This window comes from Hibiscus syriacus, unplaced genomic scaffold (genome assembly GCF_006381635.1).
Source record: "Hibiscus syriacus cultivar Baekdansim isolate YM2019G1 unplaced genomic scaffold, ASM638163v2 tig00001799_pilon, whole genome shotgun sequence".
Lineage (NCBI taxonomy): Eukaryota > Viridiplantae > Streptophyta > Magnoliopsida > Malvales > Malvaceae > Hibiscus > Hibiscus syriacus.
In genome coordinates, this window is record NW_024061890.1 from 447,397 (window position 1) to 458,535 (window position 11,139).

The following is an 11,139-nucleotide window of genomic DNA, read 5'->3' on the forward strand; positions in this document are numbered from 1 at the left end:
CTTAAAATAAATAATTAAATTCTATCACAATTTCATCTAAGTATTAGTTTTTCCAATAATATATAATTTCATAATTTATGTATTGGAGCCAACGAGTATCGGATTGGAGCCAACGAGTATCGGAACAAGGTTATGATTTAGGAATTTGAGATTGTAAGGTTAAGTTCGAATCCTACCATTGTCACTCTTGATAGATAATTTATAAATTCCTATGTAAATCTCAATTGAGACATATCCCGGACTAGGGAGACATATCCGACCTAAAAAAAATATGTATGCATTGGTCATGTATTGAACTTCCTAAAGATTTTAAGTTTTAGCCCTATTACTTATATATATTTTTATTTTGAGTATTCTCATTAATAAGATAATAACATATTTCATTACATTATTATATTATATTAATTTCTTAAAAATGTCACACTAATTTTTTTAATGTACTAAACCAGATTCTCATTACTAAAATAATGAACATTAACAATTAAATAATTAATTTATTCAAAATTAATAATACTAATAATTCATTTTAATAAAAGATGATATCGATAATCTAAATATAACTTCTTAAATTTTAATGATAGAAAGAGAAACTAACTCATAATTTAGTGAAAACTATCTTTTTTGTCGGATAAAAAATCATGTTTGAGAAATGAGAAGGGAGAGAGGAGAGAGGAAAGAACGTGAGTTTCGGAACCTACCAATGATGGATTGGATCAGAGTGAATATCCAGAATCCGAGTTAATTCCCTCAGCATGGTGAAGAATGAGATGTCTTATTTGGGTCGATAGTATGAGGGATGTGGCTGCAAAGGAACAAGGGCATCTTTGATCCGGAGTTCGTGGAAGTGAAAAGTGTTATTCAAAGCAGACGCCGACACCAACTGGAAGCTTTGTATGCGAAGCAAATGCATAGAGTAAATGGCTCACAAGGAATAGCGACCAACCGACAATGATAAAGTGGTCGACACCACGGCACCACCGATGGGGTGGTACAAGGTGGTGCCGTGGTACAAATTAAATGTGGATAGTGCACGAAATCCTTTAAATGGATTGACGTTTTGTGGTGGGGAAATCTGGGATGAAAATGGACAATGGATTTATGGTTACGCGAAGATGACTAGATGTTGTTCGATTGTTGATGTGGAATTATGGGGAGCGTACAAAGGCTTAGGGTTAGTTTCAAGTATGAATGTACAACAGTTTTACGTTGAAACGGACTGCAAAGGAGTTTGGAACCTATTAAAGCAAGAAGCTAAGATGGATCGTATATCTCCATGGTACTAAAGACACAATCATTTAAGTTTCAAATATTGGTTGTTAATTTATTATTATCTTCTGTTATCTTTTTTTTCTTTTGTTATTTTCATTTGATTTTAAAATTTTACTTTGGGTTCTTCCAATTATAATCCCTTCAACCATTTTCAATAAAGTCACTCTTCAATTCATATTCTACCTTGTTCCTTTATGGTAATCAGAGCCTAAAACGTTATCACGAAAAAATTCTATTCGTTTTTCTCTTAGCTCACAAATGACCCATTATATTACCAACTCAGACAACTCAACACCCACAACCATAGTTGTTCAAGTCAACCCTCTTGCCCAGTTACCAATAAAACTCATTAGTAGCCAAAACTTCACCATTTGGAAAGCTCAAATTGAAATGTTGATGCAAGGCCACAACCTATTTGGTTATTTTGATGGTACTACAATTACACCACCTGCACCACTAACCATTAAAAATCAAATCACTCCAAACCCAATCTACCAAACCTGGTTTGATAAACTAATTCAGAATGCCATTTTAGCTTCTGTTCACCCTACTCTTGCATCTACCATAGCAGTTGCACCTAATGCTCATAGAGCTTGACAATCACTACATACATCTTTTGCCAATAAATCTCAAACCCGGATTCTTAGTCTTCAAGATAAACTTGCACATGTTACCCAAGATACCCGACCAATTGTTGATTACCTCCGTAAAATACGCTCTACTGCAGATGAGTTTGCCACTACAAGTGAACCAATCTCCAACACTCGTCTTATTGTTCGGATCCTACAAGGTCTTGGTCCTGAATATAAACACATTTTTGCCGCCATCAGATCTCGTGAAACACATATAACTTATGAAGAGCTTTATGAAAAACTCCTTGATCATGAATTTTTTTCTACAAAATTAAGACAACAAGAACATGCTAGGACCACCCGTCACTGCCAATGTTTCTCAAAACTCTTGTTTTCCATCATCACGATATGACGGTAATCATCGATAAAACTCCAACAACAATTATAATGGGCGTAACCAACCCAATCATCCATTAATTAATACTTAAAAACAACAACAATCTAACACCACTGTGTGTTGCCAACTATGCAATAGACCTAGTCATTATACTCGTGTGTGTCGTACAATGTCCCACAATCATATTCAAGCAAGAGCAAATTTTGTGGCTCGCTCCCAAATTTCTCAAGCACCTTGGATAATAGATACTGGTGCAACTCACCAATGATGTTCAAAGTATGAGCACTGCACAAGACTATCATGGTCCTGAAGAAATCATAATGGGAAATGGTAACACTGTTCCGATTTCACACACTGGCACTGTTACTCTAAATGTTTCAACTAAAAATTTCAACTTCACCAAACTCTATCTCTCCTTCTAGTAAAACCAATATTATCTTTGTTTCCCTTTTTGTCTTGATAATAACACCTCTATTGAATATGATGAATTCTTTATTTAGTTAATATTTTTCTATTAATTAATATGTGTTATCTCTTTAATAGTGTTAATTTGGGTTATTTATGTTAGATTTAATGCATGACTCTATTTTCCAGAAAACAACAATTAAAAGGCAAATTAGGAATTAAGTGTTCTAATGCTCTTAAGAGTTAGTATTTTATTTTCATTTTGTTATCTCAAAGCTATAAATACCCTCTAAGGAAGAGGCTTGAGAGATTCAATTCACATATTCAGTTTAGTATTGATTTTGGTTTTGGTTTTGGTTTTGGTTTTATTTTAGGGTTTTTAGTTTAATAAAATATTTTTTTCATCTACTTTCTTTCTACACACCAAGTATGATCTCTATCATGCTTGGCTAAACTTTTATTTTGCCGATAGCTAAGCGACGACTTAATCCATTTCGTGAGAATTGAAAAAAACACTTCATATCTTAAGATTCTTTCATGATTTTCAACAAACAAGAAGAGGCAATTGACCTTTTATTCAAACATCTCAACACCTTCAATCCAAAGTACGCTCATTGGTTTTGATCAACGTTTTGATCTACAGTTGGGGAAGAGAGTCGACTTGTAGCAAATTCAATTCTTTAAGAACAAACTTAGCGATGGTACGCTAAGGGAAATCAAGATCGGGTTCGATTCTCATTGAGACACCATAATCCGAGCACATGCCTTTCCAGTTTATAAACCAACATTGGCATTAACATCCATAGATGTTATCCAAACAAGGGCTAAATTCTAAGGATTGACTTTGGGAAATTAGTTCACCAAGGAAAAGAGTAAGTTACAAGGGTTGTGCCTCATAGACTGTAATCGACAAGTATCCGAAGTAAAATTTGTTTCAGTGATCGAGACGAATTGAGGCAAATTGAAGCTGGGGCTATCTCTCATCTTAATTAATTCCCTACAATTTGCTTTCCTTATTTTTATCTCTTTTACTTTAGTTTTATTTTATTTAGTTTACTTGATTATTTTAAACCCCATCTTTTTAATCTTTTTGTTTTACATATTTCTTGGTTTAAGATCAAATCAAAAATCAGAATTAGAAATTTTTGAATTTATGTGGATCGACACCTTTCCATCCTATATTACATTTAAAGCATAATTATCTGAGAAAAAATATTAATTATTTGACAATTACGACGTTTTACAAAAGGTATTGAAGTATTGATGGATGATTTCAGCGTGTAAGGTAATTCCTTTAACGAGTGACTTCTAAATCTGATCCACTGATTCACGACAATCGATCGATCACCTGTTGCTCGAATCTTCCATTTCATCACACTTCCCCTTTCATCTCTATTCGAGTCACCATGGTGAGAACAAGAAACCAAAGCAATGCCCACCTCAATCACCAATTACACTCAGTGGTCCTCGTTATTTTGTAGCGTCGGCATTCGTCCAACTACCGAGTAACTCTGATTCCTTACCACAGCCTCCTCTATTCCACGACGTGGAAGCCGAAGACAGTGGCCAAACATCGTACCGCCCTCAAGAACCAAATCCAATTCACGTCACTCCAGGTTCTTCCTTTGTTGCGTCTTCCTACATCGGTCATTCTGCTTAATCGCACAATTCTACTGCTCCTTCTGGACCATGGTATAACTGACCGTTATCGACAATGTCCCCTTTTTTCACTCTATGTCGATGGGTTCACACTCTCAATCCATGTCGGATGACGCTCTGTCATATTCTATGCACTCGACAATGCTCGAGCAACCCGATGAGGTAAATAATGAACTTGTTTTTATTGAGTGTTTACTGATGTACCAACCTGTCTATGGTTATACAGAGGACTTTGAGCCTGGTTTTTCAACCGTCGTGCCACCACCGCCACCTACTGATTGTGCCACTCCTTCACGCCGATTCGCCGGGAACAACCATCATCTCTTTCGTTTTTAGCAAGCTCAGGCGAGATTCCTATGCAATGAAATGGCGCACCCGATCACGTCAAAATACTGAACGCTATTATCGAGGTCACACCTATGATGCTCTAATTGAGGAAGAATTGCAAGGCTTCTTGTAATTCTATGACAATGAAGTTGTGCGCTTTAATAGCATCCGTCACCGTAAGTTTCAGGTTTACAAATATATTCCTGTTTGCACTTCAAATATTTTACATCTAGACGGTTTTGTTATGTGATATTTTGATGCTATCGGTTAGACCCCATATTCTTAGATTAAATGTGGAACATTTTATAAGTTAGTGTTTGAATTTTATGCCACATTTACTTTTCTACAAAATCACGGTTCTAGCATTAACTCACCTATTGTTATTTCTTTCTGTTTGATGGGACAACTCTTTCGGATGTCTATTTTTTATTTCAATTTACTATGGGATTCATGAAGGATGTCAAGCTTCATGGTTATCTAATCGCTTTGCTTAAGATCCTGCAGGAGTTCGATGTCGATATTGCTTACGAGGCACTCATCGGCTTGGCAGGAAAATGTACAATTCCAAAACAACAAAGCGATGACACATTCATGACCCGACGCTTCGCTACATCTACCGGTTCCTTCCATACAACTACTCTGGACATAACGATACTACATCATGTTTATTAAAGTTGAGTTATTTTTCTTGTGGTGTATGCAAACCGATACCAAGGTAAACTTGGGCTTTTGGTTCATTCGTGCTTTCGAGCGTGTCGTGCGCTGCAATCACCCTCTTATTCTCGACCCTTATATCACTAATCTCACATATCATATTTTTCCATTGACCTTTGTTATGAAATAATTTACTTACGCTTTTTCAACAGATACTTTAGATGTGAGAAGCTTGGATATAATGGAACTTCTCATCATCATTTTCGATGCACCATACATTATTCCTCTCGACACCATTACATCTCTTAATGAATATTCTTTTATTTGGAGGACTGCGCCACAACCGGTATTGAAAGGGGATCAGTAGTTGAATGTTCACACCCAGATTCATGAAGTGCATGACCGACTCAATTACATTGAGACCAACCTTGCCAAGATCCTGTCTTACTTTCTCCCGGGCACATCTCATCGGGACCGCGACCATTGTTGTCATTAGAACAGGGAGTGTTTCTATTCCCTCTCCTGTGATTTTGTTTACATATTGGGACAATATGATTTAAGTGAGAGGGTAGAATTTGCATAGAATTTTTCTTTGCTTTTTGATTGTTCGAATTTGAGCTTTCTTGATTGATATGTTAGAATTTCTTGTTATCTATCCTACATCTTGTTTTATATCTTTGATTACCTTATGTTTTGTGATCTCGTTTTTTGTTGAAATTAGGATGCATTATAGTTATTTGGCATGAATAGTATTTTTCATTAAATTGTTACTTGACATTCCATGCATTTGTTGATTGATATGTTCTTGATTTAATACATATTTCACCTTTTCATGTGAGGTTTGAGCTTAACGATCATATATTTTCATTCTCGCTCATTGTTTAATTAAGTTAGTCAGACTAGTTTTTGACATTTTAGAACTTGTAATTTAATACTTATCGAGACTAAGTGTTTGAACTTAATTTTTTAACTGTGATAGGGGCATGATGTTATGATAATGTTATAGCAAAGTGAAAGCATACATTATTGTATCCAGATAATAAAGCGGAAGCTATAAAAAGCTTCGGATGTCGAACACACAAAGAGAAAAATAGATTACAAAAGAGTTGTGTGAAAGATTTCAAAAGATATAAGGTTAAATTGATGGAATTTAAAACATAAAACAAGTAATGAAATAAGAATAGTAAATGTCGGGCAGTGTAGCACCATTCAGGAGAGCAACAGATCAAAGATTTAATGGATGTGGGTGTTATTTGGTCGTTCCCACTATGTATATGCTTAAAACAGTGCATTCATATGTCTCTAAATGATTAACACCAATAAATTATTAAGAATCAACATTCATTAATTCAATTTAATTAATTAGTTAACAATGCTAGACAATTGGCGGCATACATTTCTATATACTAACCTTTATGTTCACAAACACCAATGTTGTATAAAAATAGTATGAAAAATCTATAACTTTAATTTCTAAAAACTATAGAAATCACATACATAAGCAATGATGTATAAAGATAGTATGAAAAATCCAACTATAAAAACTATGAAAAATAGATTTGTTTTTAAAATCTTCCCATAAGCACGACAACACATAAAAACAAAGTTTAAACATAAAACATAATGAGAGACATTTAATTAAACACCTTATGTTCAAAAAATAAATAACATCTAGAATAATAGAATTATTCTACTAAATAATCGTCACTTCCGTATCTCAAAAAATGGACAAAAATAAAGTAGAACTCCTCATGATCGTCGCTGCTACACGACAGTGTTCCTTGACTGTTGCTGCACTCCTTGATGAATTGCTTAGGCGGCCATGGAGATGATAAAAATAAAACGTGGCTAGGGTTTTCCAAGATGGGAAAACTGTTGAGAAAATATTATATTTATAGACCATTAAATTCAAACTTTCCGTTTTTTTTTATGATAATTTATTTTTGAATTCAAATTACAACCTTTAATCCAACAACTTTATCACTTCCTAAACTTTCTCCAACCACCTTATGACTTAGCAGTTACTGCAAAATCTAGTATAGCATCAGCGCTCAGCATTGACTACATCATTAAAATGTCACAACATCAGTTTTGCAGCAAAAATATTAAAATCAACCTAAGTACCAACAATTCATTCCACTATGCAAATGATGCAAAACATGTTAAAATAAATCTAAATATGATCCTAAACATGCTAGAGTACAAACATAAAATATAACTCTTTTGGAGAGTTATCACACCCCCAAACCTAACTGTTTGCTTGTCCTCAAGCAATGCATGAAAACAACTTTCTCACAACAATTAGACAACATCACTCTTATGCTCACATTGCACTTTTCACCTCAAAATCATAGCAATTTTCTACCACTCACCTTCGAATCTCAAGGCAAAAAGAAATCAACTCAAATCAACTTATAATACTAGTGCATGTGTGTGCTCTTAGTCGTGACAGTTCACCACCGTGGGTATTTTTAGAGAATATCATAATTATCAAATTAATAAAGTAAAAGATGTTACAACAATTAATATCAGATTAACCAGAGTTGCAGCTCATCATAACTACCTGCGAGTACTTGAGTAGCAAGATGTTGTAAACAACGAACACATTAGCCTTTTAGGTAGAGTCATCCCATTAAGACTTTCATGCACTCATGCTATTCAAGACTATATTTCCTACGTAGCATTCACTAAGCGTACCAAACTTGTCTTAGAAGCAGAGTGTTCTAAAGCTAAAAGATTGTTGTGAATAATTTATATGGCTAGAGCCAGTTGGGCACCTCTAGCAATTCACACAGAACTTATAGTTTTTTTTTTTTTTTAGTATCTATCTCTTTTTTTTTAAACATGCAAGATAACTAAATATTCTCCAAAATACCCACAAGTCAAGCAAGCAAGACATTCGGTAAAAAATTAAAGCATCACAAGAATCATTAAGGCAATCTCAAGTTATCTATAAATTATAAGATTATTGGCATTAGATTGCTCTTTGCATTTATCTCATCATAGGTAAGTGCAAAGTCTTGGCAATTGTCTTGCTATCTAAATGTCATGGAAAGCTTGGATGAACAAAGGAAAATACATGGAACATGACAGAACAAAGGAAAATACATGGAACATGATAGAACAAATGCAAATGCAATATGAAAAACGAACAACACCCCCCAAACCTAAGATACACATTGTCCTCAATGCATACAAACAAAGAGACAAATAAAATCAAATAAAACAAAACAAAACAAAATATGGGAAAAAAGACAACTATACTTCCCAAGTTGGGTGTCCTTAGGTTAGTGTTGCTAGTAGGATAGACAATATCGCTTATGAAGAATTGTGGAAGTTAGTGGGCAGCAACATCAAGATAAAATTGAGGATGCAACAGATGATGATGTGGTATTCCTTCACCTGGGTCCTAATAAAATGATTCTTCTTTATGTTTGCCTATTATTGTTGTGCCCTCATCACAATGCCCTAGGTCTTTTTTGCTTGTGGGATCACAACATTGTTCATAGCAAAACTATTGCTTGCTAGAATCATCCATGAAGTGCAAAAATACTGTTGATGTCAGGATCAATGTAGAAACATTGGTTCCCCTCTAACTTGTGTGATTCTACTATTGATGCGATATTAGGAGTATCAACCTTAATGCTTTAACATTTGTCCATATGTTCCTGCACAATTTCATCAATGATGTTAATAGAATGATATTCAGTACCATCATCATTCATAATAGGATTTAAAACATTAAAGGTAATGTGCTTTCATTAAGACACAGAGTAAGTTCTCCCTTTTCAACATTGATTATTGCTCTACTTATAGTAAGGACTGGTATGCCAAGTATGATTGCACTTCTTTGTCAGCTTCACAGTCTAGAACAATGAAATCAGTAGGAAAAATTAATTTATCCACTTGTACTAGCACATTGTTTATTATGCCCTCGGGGTGAACAATGAACCGATCAGTAAGTTAAAGTGTCAAGGCAGTACGTTGGGTCTCACCAATGCAAATTTTTTTGAAAATAGATAAAGGTATTAGATTAATGCTGGAACCTAAATCACACAATGCTCTTCCTACAAATCGATGACCAATAATACAAGGGATAGTAAAACTCCTTGGATCTTTTAATTTTGGTGGCAATCTACTTGCCACCGTGGTACTACACCCTTCAATGAGTGCAATAGTTTTAAATTCACCAAGTCTTTGCTTCTTGCAAAAAACTTCTTTCATGAACTTGATGTAATTTGGGTTATGCTCCAAAGCATCGATCAATGGAATGTTGATTGTCAGTTTCTTGAGCACCTCAATGAACGCTTTAATTGCTAATCCTCCTTAGTTTTCTTAAATCTTTGAGGAAAATGAGGTGGCATCTTTTTTTGTGATTGCTATAGCATTGGGATTGGAAATGTTGTTTGTTTTTGTTGTGGCATTGAGGCTAAATAAGCATCTGGCAGTGTGGTAGGCATTGCTGCTGGCAATAGTCTATAATCACTACACTTTCATGTTTCTCTTTCTGTGACACTAATAGTGGGTGTTTCAAGTTCCAATTCGATGATTTTTCCCTTATCATGCTTAGTAGCCCCTTCATCAATAATCCTCTTGGGATTTTCAACATGTTTTCCAATGTGGAGACCACTTCGAGTAATAATAGCCTTGCAATACTCATTGCATTAAGCTTTCCCATGCTGCTTTGGATTTTCAGTATTGTTGGGTAGCATTCCTTGTAGTCTATTACTCAAGGCATTCGCTATTTGGCCAACATGGTTCTATAAAGCTCTTAATGATGTCGATTAACTTGCCATGTTCTCCCTCATTAAGTCTTTGAGAGATGATAAATTGGAAGTTTGTGCTGAGGATTAACCTTGATAGTTTTACCTTTGCTATGGAAGTGTAGCCTTATGTTGTAACAGAGGTTGTGGAATCGTCTGTTGTTGATTATACTGTTGTGGTTGATTGTAATGCTGCTATTTTGGATTATTAACATTTTGGCTCCTTCGAAAAAATAGGATGGTTACGAAAATTGGCATTGTAAGTGTTGCCATAGGAATTATCATTCCTATAGTAATTCTTCACATCAGGATTTTGGGGGCATTCCTTTTAGCTATGATCATCCCCACAATAGACATATGACATATGGTATGTTGTCTTTACTTCATACATACCTCTCTACTTTTGTAGCTTCTTCACTATGTCCGTCAATGTTGTGGTTTAGGAAGCCATGGAATTGAAAGCATCGTAATCCACTAATGCAACATTACGTCTTCCAACAATTTTCCTCGTGTTGGCATATTGATAATCATTGTTTGATATTCTTTCCAAAATATCATATGTCTCATTATATGTCTTGTCCAACAATGCTCTGTTTGCTGAAGCATTAACCACTATACAAGTGTGCATGTTCAACCCATTATAGAACATTTACACTTGCGTTTAATGTAGAAATCCATGCATTGGATATTTTCGTAGAAAATCCTTAAATCTTTCCCATGCCTCATACAAGCTTTCATCTTCTAACTTCTTGAAGGAAGTAAGATCGTTTCGTAGCTTTGAATTAATATTTGGTGGATTGAATTGCAGCAAAAACTTTTATGTTAGCTCGTTCCAGGATACTATAACATCAGGTGTCAGCGATGTCAACCATGCTCTAGCTTTATCTCACAGCGAAAAAAGGAATAGTTTCAGCTTTAATGCCTCTTCAAGAACTCTTTGCTAAACAAATGAATGACATACTTCCATAAAAGCTTGAAGATATGCTCGAGGATATTCAGTAAATGACCCACTATATCGGCCCATGGACTAGAGCATTTGAAACACCACCAGTTTTAGCTCAAAATTAGCAGCATGTATTACTGGTCGTACAAT

The 11,139-nt window shown here is 34.9% G+C and overlaps 1 non-coding gene across 1 annotated transcript; it reads left to right on the top strand.

Moving 5' to 3' along the window:
- Window positions 1-10,722: 10,722 nt before the first annotated feature.
- LOC120134126 lies at window positions 10,723-10,824 on the top strand. The gene has a single exon (XR_005517150.1). It is a non-coding gene; the product is annotated as a small nucleolar RNA R71 (small nucleolar RNA).
- Window positions 10,825-11,139: the final 315 nt, after the last annotated feature.